Below are 15,815 nucleotides of genomic sequence, written 5' to 3'. Positions count from 1 at the left end.
CTCAGTATAATTAACAGCGCAGCTATCCGTGGTTTCTCTCTGGCTCAATGTGAAGTTAAAGTTTTAGCTTACGCTGATAATGTCGCCCTCTTTTGTTCTGACAAAAAGAGTGTACTCGAGGCTCTAAACTTGACTAAACAGTTCTGCGATGTATCAGGCGCGGCTCCTAATTTAGAGAAATCCAAAGGCTTTTGGTTGGGTCATTGGGGAACTAGGCCAAGCCAGTTTGGTGGTATATGCTGGAACTGTAGCCCTCTTGAGTACCTAGGCGTTCCGCTGCACCAAGTTCGCAACAGTACAGCCTACTGGGATTCACAAACTGTAACTCTACGGCGGCAAACACAGGCTTGGATGGGTAGGGAACTCTCAGTGTTTGCGAGGGCACAGGTCTGTAACATTTTTTTGTTTGCAAAGCTCGCGTATGTCCTTCAAGTCCTGCATTGTGCGAGGAGGAAGGTGCAAGCAATACATAGAATATTTGCAGCATTCGTTTGGCGCTCTCAATGGGAGCCGATGAGGCGTGACAACTTGTTCCTTCCCTTAGAGGGTGGTGGAGTGGGCCTTGTTCACCTGTTCGTGCATCAACTCGTTTCCCGTTTTTTCTTTTTCAAATCGGCAAACGACCCGTTTCTGGTAGCTGTGCTCATTAGGCGGCTTAGTTTTCATTTGCCTTACTTATTCGCACCGACTGTGCAGGCTCGTGAGGGGACTTTATGGGGATTTCTTAAGGAGGTTGCTGACACTTTCAATTTTCTCACTATGCGCTTCTCTTTAGATTACCTGTATAGCCTCTCGAGAAAGCAGATGACCCAAGCTCTCACTGAGTCTTTGTTCCCTACACCATTGTATCGGCAGCCTTATCTGGGGTCTTTGGACATCAGTGTTCTAAAGCGTGTTAGGCGGATGTGCATTCAGGCAGCCGATAAAACGTTCTTTTTCAAAATACACACAGCGACGCTGCCTGTCAAGACATTTCTTAATGACAAGGGGATGTTTGTACCCTGGAATGTGAATTGTCGTCTGTGTAACGTGCCTGAGACAATTGATCATTGCTTCATCCTGTGCCGTGATGCCATGTTCTTTTGGGACATACTACAACGAACTCTTAAGGACATTGAAATTACACCATACACTATTAGATTTCTGCCTGTTGACAAAAACTCTGTTGTGCCTTATGACGTGTTTGTGTTGATGGGACTATTCAGTCTTTGGAAAAGCCGTATGATGGACAGACATGCCGAGCCACCAAGATCGTCCAAATCTGTGTTTCGGGAACAGTGTGCGTTGGTGAGGAGTGTATATGCTGCTCGCGACGAACCTCCAAGCTGGCTGCCGTGCCTAGATGCTTGTGTGTGCCTCCCTGAATTTTGATGTTTTGATGGGGATGCAGTGGTGAGTTAGGGCTATGGGGGGCTCATATTAAGCAGCCCGGTAACTTGAGACGCGAACTAGTCTGATTGAAGTTTCCTCCTTTCTGCAGAAGTTCTTCCATGCAATAAAGAAAAAAAAAATCAGCAGAGTGGCGCAGTGGAAGCGTGCTGGGCCCATAACCCAGAGGTCCGTGGATCGAAACCACGCTCTGCTACAATTTTTTTTCCGCTTTTTTTTATCTGCCCGAGCATGATGAGGTTTTATGAACTGGAGATGGCTAAGCATTGTGCAGCGCCCACTTCCGTCGTTTTCATTGCTTTTGGACTTCCCGAAGGCCTTCGATAAAGTTCCACATGAAAAGGTTTTGTACAATGGAGTGTATCGGCCTTGCCTCCTGTAATTTGCAGTGGATTAGTGCGTATGTCTTAGAAATACGCAACAGTTTATTGAAATTATGAACTCCTCCTCAAAAACACTGTCCCTAACTTCTGGTGTGTCCGAACGTAGCTTATTGGGAAAAAATTGAAAATTGTTTTTGGGGAAAGGATATGGCCCAGTATCAGGCTCACATATCGGCGGACACCTGGACCACGCCGTGATGGAACGGATAAAAGAGGGACGGGAAGAAGGAGGGAAATGAAGAAAGAGGCCGTAGTGTAGGGCTCCGGAATAATTTGACCACCTGGGTATTTTTAACGTGCCCTGATATCGCACAGCACACGGGCGTCTTAGCCTTTCGCCTCCATCGAAACGCAGCCGCTGCGGTCGGGTTCGAACTCCGGATCAGTAGCCGAGTGCCCTAACCACTAAGCCACCGCGGCGGGTAAGCGTCTTGGGGCCGCTATTGTTTTTAGTTTTATTGTGAAAGTAATACTACGCCAGGTCTAACCGCTCTTCGCGTATGCCGTGCCTCCCCCCCTACCCTTCAGAGCTGGTGCTGCGCTTAGCATGGGGTGTGACTTCAGCTCTCTCCGTTGCTATGACGACGCGTGACGTCATTTTGCTCCTCGCCGCAGCTAGAAGTGGGCCGCTCGCCGCGTACGCCGCGCCCCCGAGCCGGCGCCGCGCCTAACAGGTGGTGTCTCCGTTGATATGACGACCTCCTCGCCTTGCGCTCGCTTCGTGGTGGCTTCACTGGGATATATAGTGGTTGGTTGATACATAGCGTTGGTTGATCAGTCTCGCCATGGAAGTTACCGAAAAAGAGTCTATATCTGAATCTAGTTGCTCTACTGCTTCGGAACAGTTAAATTCTAAGGCGAAAGCTAAGCAATCTATGAAGAATGAGAGAAAGAGGTTGCGACGTGCCCAAAAAACAGAGGAATAACGAGAACAACGATTGCGAAAACGACGAGAAGCCGAAGCAGCTAAGCAAGCTTTCGCAATTCCACCAGGTTTAACCAGAACTAAACCACGGCCAATTTTTATCCGAAGTCAACTATTGTAAAAATTACATTATTCGCCCTGCATGAGGTCAAACTTTTCTTATTCTCCCTGCTTGAGGTCACTCTTCGTCACTCTAGTCAGTAATGAACGTGACAATCAATGGCGCATCAAATTCCTCCAAGTCCAGTATGACCACTCGGCCTCCCCTCCCGCCAAGTCGAAATGGAAGGGTCAAGCGTCTCCCTCCTGTGAGAGTCACTGACGTTCAATATGGCTGCTCGACATCCTCAACCTTCCAAGCAGTCAACTTCCAATAGGCTCTGTACAGTCAAATTTGGTCACGTGCCCCGCGCCACCTGTAGCAGCTTTCGTGAAACTGCGTGTAGGCGGTAGCGGAAGCGCGCCTGTTTTCAGATGCTTTCACAGCACTGCAATGACGGCGAGTACTAGAGCAAATGACCTAAGGAATTCCCGGAAGCATAATACAGAATTGCCAGTTATGCTGCGTCCAGAATTATCACAGCTAGGCAGGAAGCTTGGCATCAAAATGTGCAAGTTTTCGAGTGGGCTGCACGACCGAGAAGTAGATTGTAGCAGGCCGGACAGTCAAGTCGACAAACTCTGTCCCGTTCAACGTCAGTCGTAGTGCCATGCATTTAAAGCTACATTTTCAAATTACGTACAAGTTAGAAGTCCATGGAGTGGCGTGCATTTAACATTTTGGTAGCGTGAGAGCTACTTTCTAATCGCGGGCGTCTAACCGCACTTTTGGCGTTTGTGGGACTTCTGGCTGCTGTTTAGTTTCTTTGACGTTTGTGATCATCTGAAACACGTACATACTGTCGGAATCAGAAGTTAACGGAATGCGAGGAAGGGGGGGGGGGGGGGGGGTTGTATTTCGACATTGTCACTCAAGCATATCCCCCGAAATGTACGAATGTAGGACGGGGCGAGTGCTTCTAGCGACTGGGTAAGCTTGCTGCCAACAACACGTACTGACGCCCACAAAAGTTTTCTGAGCATCGAAATCACGAAAAAGCTGGATATTCTCGCCTGCTGGAGGCGCGGCCAGGCATTGAGAAGTGCACTGTGCAGTACGAGCAGGGAAGAGCAAAGAGCATGCTCCAGTATGTGGCTGCATGCTTAGATAGAGTGCCAGACAAGCTTTATTTATGATATTAATGTTCGATAAACTTTTGCGTTCGCCTGTGCTGCACGGCGTGCGCATACCTCGCCATAGTGCAGACTACCTGTTGTTGATTTATTTACCCTATATTATATTGATATCAATGGCTGCGAATTTGTGCCAAATTAGTAAACAAGCACCTATACTAAGCACCTCGCGAACGTACGCTAAAAACTGCAATTTAAACTCATGCCAATTACAATATTTGCCCGTGTCTGTGCAACCAAGAGGCCTTCAACAGAAGAAAGGTATTTGACGTGTTTCATACACCATAATCATTCCATAACAACGATGGTACGCACTACTCATTGGAGTCCTCCGTTCCACTGATGCCAAAGAGTGAATTTCCGCAACAAAATAAAACTCAACTTAATTAAGCGCTTCAGAGCAGCGGGAACAACGTATTGCTATAAGCCTTTAATAGGCATAAAACCAGCAAAGGTCACTTGCAAGATTTGAAAGCATATCGCATGATGCAATGCAAGAACACGGCTGGCGGTCGTATACAAAAGACAGCTTGGACTCGAGAGCGGGTAGTGCGGTTAGCGCGTTCGCCTGCCTAGTATCATTATGCCTGCCACGTGGCGCTGAAAGCGGTGCTGCTCCGCAGCGCCCTCTGGCCATTGTACGGAGCCTGTATAGCTGCTCGGCCTCACCGAGCTTCAAGCCGCAATGGAGCGCAAGCATCTCCCTCCCAAGTATACGATGTAGGGCATGACACAGAAGGGCACAACTGCGCATTAAAGCAGATAACGTCACAGGCTTTTCTGCTTCCGCAACGGATGCAGTAATTTCTCTTCCAAAGAAGAATGAAAAACTTTCCGTTGTCGCTTTCAAAAAAGCTTGATCACACAATCCTGTTTGCTGTTTGGTTCTGTTGGTTCTGTTGCTGTTTGGTTCTGCCATGTACGAAGCGTTAATGGAGGCATCAATGTTCTTTAAAGTTATATAGGAAAATCTCGTCGAAACAGTTCCTGTCACTTGTTTGCAATGTCTGCATTGAAATATGATGACATTAAAGTGGATGAAAACTCAACTCCAGCACACGCCGGAAACTCCTGGACCAGCTTCTTATTCGGGAGTGGCCTGGGCCAATATGAAACGACGTGGAAAAGCTAAAATCGGCCTCGTAAGAAAAATTCCGCTGACTGCTAATGAAAAAAAAAATGCCAGAAGCTAGTTTCAAACTACGGGAAAGTGCCGATTTCAGTTTTGGACAGTTGATTTTGTTCGATTAGGTTCCGGACTCGACTGCGTTCTTTCTATGCCATCCTGGAGGCCAACGCAGTGTCCGATGTTTTCGGCTGACGGCCCTCATTGCGTTTTCTGCGCACTCGTGCATTGCTCCACTTTCGGCTGGGAAGAGCATGACACACGTGTGCGCCCCCGTGGCGACTGGAGACCGACGGTGGAGGCGATGGACAACGGTGCAATCCCATCGTGCAGCGCGTGCTAGCAGTCGACTCTGTTGACGTAGAAAACTTCTCTATACAGTGGCTGATAGGATGCACCGACGAACAGGAAAAACAGACGAAGCATCACAAGTGGGCATATTTTAAAGAAATGTTGAACATTATAGCAGGTTCAATGCATTTATTTGCGCTGCAATCACGGGGCCACCGGCTTGGAGCCGTGTGCCTTGTCCTTAGGAGAAAGTTAGAAACTTGTCAATACCTTTAGTCGTGCTAGTCCTGCCTTAGCTCATGCAGCGAATGGCAGATGCTGTTTATCCGGCATTCCTGCACTTTATAACATTGTACTTTTTGTCAAAGTGAGCTTAGGTTACAGGATATATCAGTAAAGGAACAATGTGGGGAGTTGAGATTGGAATGAGAATGGCTGGCAGATATTTTAGAAAGTTACTCTAGCTGCTATAAATCGTACGCATCGAAACTGGCAAGAATAATGCCGTGGCGCTGCGGCTAACGAAACTGCACCAGCACAATCGCAGTATTTCACAAGCATGCTCATGGTTCTCGCGTTTCTATGAACGCCGGTCCCGCGCGCAGTTTCTGAAGCGGTGGTTGCTAACTGTACACATTGGCAGTGTTGTAGGCGTTACGGAAAAAAGTAACCAAACACGTCACTCGTTACGTTTAAAAAAAGAACGCGTTACCGCCCTACCTTGGCTACAAAAAAAAAAAAGTAACCCATTCTCGTTACGGAAAAAAGTACAGCACTCTACTTTGCCGTTTCTACATGGCCATAAATTTTAAGCAGTGCATCTTCCCTGAGGGATACTATTTCAGGTCAATATCTAAACAGACCATCTATTTTCTCGGTAAGCGAAGAGACGGCACGCTCAAGCACTTGTCACCTCTCGTGTGGATGACGAAGGCTTCGTACAGTTCTCGTTTTTGTTGGCTTGCGTACGTGTCCAACACTTTGGTTTTCCTGAACTGAGGAGTGCATTTGCATGTTGTCACATGCTTGGCGAGTGTGATCCCTCTGCCTACTCTGACATCATTAGCATGCTCTCTTAATCTGTCAATTAAGCAGCGGCCAGTCTTGCCAACATAAGTGGCACCGCATGACAAAGGGATTTCATAGATCACTTTGCTTTGGCAGTCAACATATTGCGTCACGTGCTCAGTGCTGCAGGATTCTCGCTTTTTCTCTGCCCCGTTTACTTTCTATATATATATATATATATATATATATATATATATATATATATATATATATATATATATACACACACAGTGGCGCGGCCGCCCAAGCCGGTCCCGAGTTCCCGCCGAACGGCACCAATGGCAAAGGCGCTTGGAGAGCCGGGGCGGAGCTGCGACCGAATGACAGTGATTAGTCACCCAGCCGCCTCTCTGTTTCCCGAGGCGGAAGAAAGGGAAAGAGGAGGAGAACAGCGCGGGATGCCGGCAACAGCCGGGCAAAGGCAACGGCGGGAAGCCCGCGGATTCCCACAAAACATAAAACTGGATATAGACTACTTGCGATGGAACGATACCAGGGTCGGAACAACGTTAAGGTATGCGAGTGCAACTACAAGATATCGCAAGCGCAGAGGAATGCACAAAATGTAAAATGATTTCTGGACCAGGCTGTTCATTGCCAGTACTGCGACCTCGGTTCCCTTGTGCGACATCATGCGTGCGAACCAAGACTAGAAACAAACGGCCACGGGAAACAACCTCAGAGCAGCGCGTGAAATATATTTTGACATAACACACGTTTTACATCTAAATACATTTAACTCTATAATCTGTTCAGATGTAAAACAAAAAAAGCTCTATAGAATAAAACTCGCCGCTGCATCCCGTTGTCAGTCATGCTTCCTCGGACCCAGCAGAGGTCTGTCGACACTCATGAAGCCCATCTTCTATAAGTATGAACGGATCGAACCTGTGCAAGTTGATGAGAGCGTGTAGGCCAAAACATCGATGGAAAATATTCTCGCTTGCGGCGTGCTCTGGTAGAAGACTGCCTGCGTTCCACAGCAAGCGTACGCGTTGTACTTGTGCACAGAGGTCTTCCAAGCAGTATTCCACAAGTGGTACAGATTATTGGCTGTCAGGAAGGTGGAAGCCATTTCACGAGCTACACTCTGCGATTTCAATGGATCGCAGCGCTCACCAAGTCTCAGAGATGCGGCCGCCGGCGGCGCGAGAAGGTAACAAGCGAAACTGTCGCTTTTCGAGTCTGTCTCGTTCACCATGGTCTCGTTCGAGGAGCGACCGCGGGCTTCCTGCGGTAGTGGGCACCTGGCGGCAGCAGCAGTCTTCCAGAACACCGAAAAATCTGGGTAGAACAGCACGCGGTGCCGGGCGTTCAGGATCTTCTTCAGCTGAATTGTGAAACGATCGGGTTCCGAAAGCCCCTGCGGTAGGAAGAAGCCGAAGCTGCAGTTTTCCTTCTGAAGGCATGCGGCCACATCTGCAGCCAGGCCTACGACAAAGTCGTATAATCCGCGTGCAGAGCGTTCGCGCCATGGTGCCAGCAGACGAATGCCGTCGAACACGCTTGCTTGCACGGCGCGGATAACAGCTCGAGCGAACTTGGTTCTGTCGCTGCGCATGGCAAGGCGCCGCCAGGCCGCGTCTTCCGCCAGAACCCCAAGGAGTTGGCTCGCCGTATGGCGGACTTCCGACGTGGGGCGTGCTTGTGTGGCGTTCTCTGCAACAGCTCGCACTCGGTTGCCGTTTTGAAGTTTCTTATCCTTCCCAAGTGAGTAGCAGCAGTGAGGGACGGCGTCACACAGACGGCAGCGCGAATATTTGCAGAGGCTCCTGTTCTCCATGCAGTCCATGTCTTCTAGCTGCGGTGGTTCGCCCGATACGAGACAGATGAGGTACAGACTCTCGGCCGTGTTGATAGGATAGTCGACAACGTCGCCCATGAAGCAGCCTTCAGTTCGGACTGTATACCGAGAGACAGCGGGAGACGACGGCGTGTGCCTTACGAAGAATGGTTGGAACATCGGTCCAGGCTGGGTAACGGGCTCCCCCTCGAATATCGAGCTGCTAGTGGTGCGCCGTGCAGTTTCGTCCGTGGTGCCCTCTAGCCAGTAGAGGACAGCGGCCGCCATTTCGACCAAAAGGGAGACAGTGACGCACGGGACGCGGCGCAACCAGCTGAAGACCAACCGCCTCCTCCTGGTTGGGTCTCTCACTCCGGCAGATCCAGCCTTAGTGTCCAAATACGGCACTTCCAGGGCACTCCACGAAATCTGGCGTCCCTTGCTAGGTCGTTTGCGCTGGCCCTGCGTCCATGTTCGCATGCACTAATTAAACAACTAAATGGATCATCAACGTCTTATATATACATGAAGAGAAGACCATCATAGCGAGAGATCTGAATGCACCAACAAGCTTTATGAAAATCGAGAAGCGCAAAACGCAGGTGACTGGTATCTTTGACCAGTTTGCGAGAGTCAATAAAAGCGTAAGAATAAGTGCAACAAATCCCCTTCATCCAACTTTCGTAGGTTAAATGAAAAGTCTGACCGATACAAATAAATCCACAAACACTCCATATACTATGCACGTGTCATTTTACATTCATAACTAAATACCACCCTTAATGTCTCATAAGAACTGAAGTTATATGCTCTCTTCTTGAAATATCATACATGGGATCTATGTTTTGCAGTACTATAATGGGACAGTATAAAGCGATATACAAAAGTAGAACACAGCTTGGATATGTATCCAACCACTGGCGGTCAGATATCCTTGTGAGGTGCCTGTTCACAGTCCTCCCTAGCGCTGTAATTTCATGACGTATACGCCATCTTTCGTTGGGCGTAGACACAAAGCAAATTACTTTGTCCCATTATTAGTTCAGCGGAACATAGGTGCGATGTACGATGTTTCAAGAAGAGTGAGTGAGTAAACGTCCAATAAATGTTTACTGACTATTCTTGAAACATCGTACATCATATCTATGTTCTGCAGTACTAATACTGGTTACTCACTCTTCTTGAGACATCGTTCATTGTATCAGTTCTCCAGTACTAAATATGGGCCAGAGTAATTTGTTTTGAGTGCCATGCATATTGCGGCTGCGCAAATAATCGTGGACCGACCCCAGAAGAAAGGACGAGACAAGGAGCAAACTTCAAATGAGAACCATCTGCCCCACGGACCACGTGTGCGCTTCATTGAAGAGCGTGATGGCTACGTCTCTTGTACCGCCCGTTTCTTTCCGCCTTTCTCCAAGTTTTTTTTTTTTGCGCGGTCAGTCACCAACTATAGCCCACATGCCCGTGTTAACTACATTCAACACAATGTTTTCGCCAGTAAAATAACTCGTGGGCTATTACGATATTCGGCAGTGCCAAATTCAGCGCAGTTGTCGAGGGGTGTTTCTGACAAGCTCACACAAGGACCGTGCACATTACTCGCTGCAGCATGTCCTCGTGGCGGCGGCGCACAGCAGAGCGGACAGTCAACAAAGCGGTATGCTGCCCGCCGGTTGAGCACGGATCACGCGATCACTCCACCCGTCATGCCGCAAGGACGCTATTTGAGGAAGACAGCCAGGATCCTGTTAACGGCCCGTTTCTGCGTTGAGCATCGGTGGCGGTGATGATGTAACCGTGAGAGAACGAGGAGGAAGGCATCACCGCCGCTTATCCGCCAAATAGCCCATTAACAGCCGCGCTGTAAAAAATCAAGCACAGCCCCGTACATACCCGTTCGTCACGGTCGATGATGATGAGCCGCGATGAAGGCGCGGAGGAGGGCGCTGCACCCTCTGCTTGCACCAGCTGCACAACGGGCCACGTATAGATGTCAGTGGGGCGGGTGATGAGGGCGCCTTTGAAGTCGTACAGCTGTCCAGTTGGAGGCATCATGACTCCCGCGTAGATGTAGCGGTGGCACCAAGGGTCCCGGTAAACAGCCAATTCCTCCTCCAAAGGCACAGAGGACGTCGTCGGCTTAGTCGGGGTAGCTGCCATCAGGATGCCGAACTTCAAGTCGAACGAAGACCAAGCTGTAGCAGCGGCTGCATCAAGGAAGGCGTACAAAAGGGCATTGGCGACCGTTTAGGTACGGCGCGTGTACGTGCCTCGCGTCGCGCTCGTCTTCATCTTCCTTTCGGCACTGCCTGGTGCACCTGTCGCTTTGAAAAAAACGATGATGGACGGTACATCACTCCAAATAGAATATCATATACCTGGAGCGTATCGCGTTTCCGCATTCGCATTCCATCGTCATATCTAATTCGCTGAAAGCGCACTAAAGGCGGGAAGGAATGCGAAAGTATGACACGAACAAGCGCTCAAGAAGCTATGTGGCGCATGAGTGATTTGCACGTTCGCGTTTGCCTATGGTGAAACAGCATATCTTTGAGGTAAAAAAATGTCAAGAAACAATGGACGACTTTGGCGAAGCGAAGAGTATATACGCAGAAGCTCGGACTTCTCGGAATCGCCACGAAAGCTGACAACATACAAGTCCCTATTGCGACATCATCGCGGCGCGCTTATAACAGCGTGCCCAGCATCGAAGCAGCAATGAATAAATTTTTTTCTTTTTTTTGCGATCTGTGTGACAGGTAACCAGTACTTCCAGTACACGTGCCAGCAGACCCATAATTGGCGACAACTTCCGCTTCAGTTCCATTCTTTGCGATTCACAGATGACACGTACGGATTTTTTTCGACTAAGACAGGCTGTGCAAACTTTAATTCGGTAGCTAGCTATCTTTGAAATGTCTCCGGACATCTCCAAATGCAGCCTAAACGGGCTGTGCCCCAGAAATCGTATCGTGTGTGTGTGTGTGTGTGTGTGTGTGTGTGTGTGTGTGTGTGTGTGTGTGTGTGTGTGTGTGTGTGTGTGTGTGTGTGTGTGTGTGTGTGTGTGTGTGTGTGTGTGTGTGTGTGTGTGTGTGTGTGTGTGTGTGTGTGTGTGTGTGTGTGTGTGTGTGTGTGTGTGTGTGTGTGTGTGTGTGTGTGTGTGTGTGTGTGTGTGTGTGTGTGTGTGTGTGTGTGTGTGTGTGTGTGTGTGTGTGTGTGTGTGTGTGTGTGTGTGTGTGTGTGTGTGTGTGTGTGTGTGTGTGTGTGTGTGTGTGTGTGTGTGTGTGTGTGTGTGTGTGTGTGTGTGTGTGTGTGTGTGTGTGTGTGTGTGTGTGTGTGTGTGTGTGTGTGTGTGTGTGTGTGTGTGTGTGTGTGTGTGTGTGTGTGTGTGTGTGTGTGTGTGTGTGTGTGTGTGTGTGTGTGTGTGTGTGTGTGTGTGTGTGTGTGTGTGTGTGTGTGTGTGTGTGTGTGTGTGTGTGTGTGTGTGTGTGTGTGTGTGTGTGTGTGTGTGTGTGTGTGTGTGTGTGTGTGTGTGTGTGTGTGTGTGTGTGTGTGTGTGTGTGTGTGTGTGTGTGTGTGTGTGTGTGTGTGTGTGTGTGTGTGTGTGTGTGTGTGTGTGTGTGTGTGTGTGTGTGTGTGTGTGTGTGTGTGTGTGTGTGTGTGTGTGTGTGTGTGTGTGTGTGTGTGTGTGTGTGTGTGTGTGTGTGTGTGTGTGTGTGTGTGTGTGTGTGTGTGTGTGTGTGTGTGTGTGTGTGTGTGTGTGTGTGTGTGTGTGTGTGTGTGTGTGTGTGTGTGTGTGTGTGTGTGTGTGTGTGTGTGTGTGTGTGTGTGTGTGTGTGTGTGTGTGTGTGTGTGTGTGTGTGTGTGTGTGTGTGTGTGTGTGTGTGTGTGTGTGTGTGTGTGTGTGTGTGTGTGTGTGTGTGTGCGCGCGCGCGCGCGCGCGCGCGTGCGTGTGTGCGCAAAAGAAAACTTTGATAGACAGTGCACGAGAGCACTATGATATATCGCTGCTGCCGATCACGCATCGTGTTATACAGCAACACACACTCGCGCTGTGCATGGCAAATTGTCGCCTTCACCAAGTAATACTACAATCGAACTAAGTACGCACTCTCGCGCAGTCCATTGCACATCGTCTCCATCAACTGATTCTACTTTCGAACTAATATCGTCACCAGGAGTTTCGACGACCCAGAAAAGCAAAACCATGAGCCAACCAGGCTAAACATATGCTTTCCCACGTCTACTCGATTTAACTCCGTCAAAAACTTGCCTCTTTTTTTTTCTTCTTGTTCTCTGCTTTGGCTTCGCTTGGTTCTTAAAGCTGCGGCCTTCCTTGGCGAGGCCCTAATCCACTTGGGTGCCAGCCAAGGCAAGCCAAGCGAAGTACGAACCACTACGACTACAACCGGCTTCAGTCGCTCGACCACTGGGGTGGACTACCATAAACGGCGCTCGCCTTAAAGGTGAAAAAAAGAAACAAATGATTACATATTCATCGCAGCTGTCGTGTGCGCCTGAGCGACGAGGATGACTGGGTGAAAGAGATTACACAGGCTATAATGGCGTGTAAGCTTCATTGGCAAGACTACACTTGAGTAAAAGAACAGGGCTGCCCTTCGGACTTTACGTTCTCTCAGGAACAGTGCTGTTTAACCTCGCAATACTTTAATTAACTGCGCGCAGCCCACATATATACGTCACGTGGCACAATGATTCGATACATCGCTTTTGCGAGCATCTCATGGCAGCTAGCAACCCTTTCAGAGTTTTATGTTGAAGGAAAGTGGTGCCTGGATAACACTACGCATGGATGTTTTAAAAAGAATATTGTATCCATTCGCAGCCTGCTTTGAGTGTCGCGTTATATGCAGCATACAGCGGCTAAAAGTAGCTAATGATATAAAGGAGGCGGAGTGCCTGTATGGAAGTGCTACCAGTTTGGAGCTAGTACAAATCGTTTGGTGTATTCTGCATTAGCTTTAAATAAATCCGCTCCGTTAAACAACGTGGACTCGCCGGCTAAACACTGTGTTTAGGAAACAAGTTGTAAAATTGATAGCTTTTGTCTGTTTTCAAAAGTCGCCAGCGTTTCCAACAGTATGTCTTTACGCAGCTTTATTAGAAAGCTTTCAAGATAAAAAAACAAGTCACAGCGCCGAATTCTCATGCCTCTCAGACGCGAACACAAAGTAATATAAGTATGGTTTTGTCTGAGAACCGTCTCCTCTCGTAAGCGCACGAGTTAATGCTGACGCATTGCAGAAGTCGAGAGGGAATTTAGAGGCAGTATAAGACGAGCAGCGTGAGATAGCTTCTGTACACGACGTGGCATGAAACCTATCCTTTCTATGATATACGATATGATGCGACAATACAAAGGAAGTCCGAACGCAGAAGGCTAGAAAAAAACAGAGAAACTAAGGCCTGAGCAAATACTACTTATCGAAAGGTTTTCCACAATGCAAAACAGAACGGTTTTGTTTTTCGTATGTCCGCGTATAGAAGTTGCTGCCTTCAAAAGCGACGCGTGATCCTTTGCGCCAACGCGCCAGCACTTGCTGTGGCGTACCTCACGACTGCCGCGAAAGCAATTCTGACGTGAAACTTGTTTTCTGAGAGCACGTCTGCGAAAGCGAAGACCGCTGCTCTGTAAGGCGGCATCTTTTGCTACTCTCAAACTTTCATTAATAGCCGGTCTGGAGCTGCGTATAAGAGACCAGGGAGTTTGCTTCCAAGCCGTCTAGGGGGTTCCTATAGCATTCGTGGAAGAGGAGGACTGACCTTATTTTCGACGACAATTGTAGCAGATGGCGGGTGGGGGGCTTCATCAAGTGGCCATGAGTCCGTGTTGCTTGGCGACTTCTCGGGCTCTTTTCACAGCCCGGATCTGTGTGTCTAAGTCGAAACTCAGCAATTCGGCCACTCCCTGGTAGTGATCTGAAAGCTATTAACCTCGAGGAGGGAGTCCAGAGGGCAAGCCGAGAGTATATGAGATAGAGTGGCATGTTGGCCACATAGTTTACTGTAAGGTGAATAAACCCTAGGGTATATGCGAGCATTTATCGCGGGGTTGGGGAAGGTGTTCGTTTGGAGTTGCCTCCACGCAACCTCTTGGGGATTGGTTAGAGAAATATGTTCGGGTGGATATAGAAGTCCACCTGTAAGCAGTTGTGCATGGTGATGAATGAAATGTAACCATACGACTTCTCGCCGTCCGCAGAAGGGGTGACGCCACATCCCGGCCGACGAATCCTCGGGCATGATTGTGGGCTGCCTCATTCCCTGGATGGGATGAGTGCGCAGGTAGCAGATCGATTGAATCGGGATGAGTGGACACTTGTGGAGTGGATGAACGGATAGAGTTGCAGGGGAGAACCGGCCTTTGGCGAAATTACGAATCAAAGAATTAAAGTCGCGGAAGTCCTATCCACCAAAGAGGGGTCACGACCAAAAAACCTTCAGGCGATTTGTAACGCTGGGGATTTACAATATTTCGAGCAACACGGTGTGCTTGGAAGCGAAACCCCTGCGCTCTAAACTTTAGACAAAGGGCCAACAGTCTGCGTCACCCTTATGTAGAGCCCTTGAGCAGTCTGCACCACGCAGACAAAAGTGAAACTAGAAAGAAGTCCATGGTTTCCGGCAAAACTGCTGCTGCCCGCCTTGCTTGCCGGTTCATGTGGCTCTACTTCCGCGCAAGCGTAGCCTTTAAAAGCGAGACCCTACGACAAGGTATTGACTTGTATGTAGGGGTGGGCACAACTCGAGCGCTCTACTCAAGGGTGACGCATACTTTTCATTACTCCAAACACTCAAGCTGATTTCCTTTTCAATGTGAATTAGAATTTTCAGTTGGTACCTTTCTCCTGAAGGCAACTTTTCAAAATATAGCTAATTACCTTCAGACAACTAACTAGGCAAAGCGAAAAAAATATGCTGAAAGCAACAGCAAACAATTAGTCGGTATCACTGCAGGGGCCGGAGGCTACGTACGTTTTTAAGCACTAGATTATTTTGAATTGGGGCACTCTTCATACGTGTGGGTAGTGAATAAGGCTGCGAATGCCTAGGTTTCTGGAATGACAAATTGGTACTTAGAAACGCGGGACGATCCAAAACTGATCGACTGCTAAGGGGAGCGAGAGCATTGACTTAAAGAAGAGAAAGACCCTGCGATTGTGGATGCATTTATTACTTTCACCTTTCCTAGAGGTGTGAGTCCGCAAAAATTTATAAATGTGCATCAGCGCCACTGTCGACACTGCGCATGCGTGAAATTAAATCCAAAAACCACACAAACAAAAAGAAGAATTCTTTTCTTCTTTCTGGCCCTTTTCAAACTCTGGTCGAGTAGAACGACCGTTGTCTTAGCTCCAGAAGCTGCACTTGTGAGGGGCGTTCATCGGCGTCCCTTCTTTGCACTTGAACGCCTCTGCAAACTCGCGGAAGTTCTTCAGTGGCACGTTCACCCTGCGTGTGAGCGGAAGGTTGATTATTTGTTGTGGGGGAAGCTGTTGCTCGGTCTATATATTTAACGGACACAAATTACCACGAGGTTGAACACCGGCAGCAAAGGCCAAGCCATGCTGCGCATCCTCGAATACAGTTGCA

The 15,815-nt window shown here is 48.6% G+C and overlaps 1 non-coding gene across 1 annotated transcript; it reads left to right on the top strand.

Annotated features, from left to right (window-relative positions):
- The first annotated feature begins 1,513 nt into the window (after window positions 1-1,513).
- On the top strand, window positions 1,514-1,585 carry TRNAM-CAU (transfer RNA methionine (anticodon CAU)). The gene has a single exon. It is a non-coding gene; the product is annotated as a tRNA-Met (tRNA).
- Window positions 1,586-15,815: the final 14,230 nt, after the last annotated feature.

The sequence above is a fragment of the Amblyomma americanum genome, chromosome 3, assembly GCF_052857255.1.
Source record: "Amblyomma americanum isolate KBUSLIRL-KWMA chromosome 3, ASM5285725v1, whole genome shotgun sequence".
Taxonomy (NCBI): Eukaryota; Metazoa; Arthropoda; class Arachnida; order Ixodida; family Ixodidae; genus Amblyomma; species Amblyomma americanum.
Note: the sequence above shows the minus strand (reverse complement) of the source record. Positions and strands in the feature narration are given on the sequence as shown.